Here is a 1,880-nt window from a genome sequence, read left to right on the forward strand (position 1 = left end):
ATTTTACTAATAAAATAGTATTTTACCCATGAGCTGTTCTAATTTTAGTACCGGGACACTGATTTTTTTTTTCTCGTTAGCACTACCATCAAAAAGTCGAATCGGGAGATTCTTACACTTATGGAGATATTTAAAAAAATTGAGAGTCAATTCCATTACTTTCTTCAATGACCTTCATGACCTTCAACACGCATGTGGCGATGAGTGCTACTGACCTTGTTGCCTTCCCTCTGGTCAGTAATTTAAAATTAGGGTTCAAATTACAAAAGAACAAAACAAAAGCAGAAGTGGGTTTATCGTGTTCGTGAATAGATACGTCAAACCCTTGTATCTAATTATGTTTAGCTAAATCTGATTAGAGAAAAAAAAGTAAGTGGTCTAACCATGCTTATATAAGTTTCCAAGTAATTATCCAGATTTCTATCTTCGTTCACATGTAAAAATAAAATAATAGATAAGTAACATCAGAACTCTTTCCTGTAATTACTATCTTATTTTTCTTTTGACATTGGAGCTAACTGATTAAGCCTGTCACTATTGTAATTATTCTTGTCGCCATGGTTTCATCACGTGGGAACCAATCACTCAGTGTGAGTATGCGCATGTGTTATATAATCACTTACTAGAATTACACTAATAACTGCTATTATATAAATTTGCGAAAAAATGTGAATCAATCTCAAAAAAAAAAAAAGATTCATCACAGAATACAATAATATAGATTAATTTATGATTGTAAAAACAAACAAAAAACACGTAGGGTCGAAACGTTTGGCATATCACATGAAAAAAAAAACGGATAAAATCCTAGCGCTATCAAACACGGACCTGTCTTCTTCAGGGTTGATGGCAGAAGGGTACAATGAAATATGTAGATTAATTAGAATTTATAATTGGATCCTCTTGAGCGATATTATCGCCAGATTTCTACCAAAATGTTTTTAGAACTTCGAAGAAAGTTTAAAAAAAGTAAGTTGCTAATTAACTTTGACTTTTGTAAAAGTTCGCCTGTAGTTATTCAATAACTTTGATAGTTGTGATTTTAAAACACAGATGGCGGTTGTGGTGATGTAGTTTCAGTTTTCTTACGTCGAAAATTATGTTTCTGTTCTAATTTTTTATTTTATTTTAGGTACAATCTGTACTATTTTATCACCAACTCTAGTTTATACTATGAATTTTGAAGTAAAATATGTAAAAAAAATTAACGAGTACAATTATAAGAACGATATACTAGTATGAATAATCACGTTGAAAACTATTTTGTTCTTTTAAAATATAAAAACTTATAAAAAAGTATACGTCTTTTGCTGACAAATATTCGTAAATTTTCTTCGCTTGTGACAATAATAGTTTTTCAGGTATTCACGGGAATTATTTTCTAAAATCTCATTTTTTACATGTTATTTTCTTCCTTAATAAATTTCCGAAGTAAATTCACCTCTTCCAATTTGAACAAATAGCTGATACAAGATATATATGGTTGTCTCATTGAATTAGTGTTTAACTTGCATAATTTTGATTCTAGACAGAGGAAAACAAAGACTTCCGTTGACGTGGTTACGTTCAGACTTTCATCTTTGGATTAAGTAAATTGTTTTTTTTTTTTTTTAAAGGGACAAGCATTTGTGACCAAGATTAATAATGATATGAATAATATTTTATTTTTATTTCATCTTTAAGCAAAATAACGGAATCGGTTAGACGTAAAGCCGTATCTGTATAGACATGTTTCTTCATACCGGATATACGTATAAACATGTTTCTTCATACCGGATATACGTATAATAGACATGTTTCTTCATACCGGATATACGTATACACATGTTTCTTCATACCGGATATACGTATAATAGACATGTTTCTTCATACCGGATATA

This window comes from Limulus polyphemus, unplaced genomic scaffold, assembly GCF_000517525.1.
Source record: "Limulus polyphemus unplaced genomic scaffold, Limulus_polyphemus-2.1.2 Scaffold1639, whole genome shotgun sequence".
Classification (NCBI taxonomy): Eukaryota; Metazoa; Arthropoda; class Merostomata; order Xiphosura; family Limulidae; genus Limulus; species Limulus polyphemus.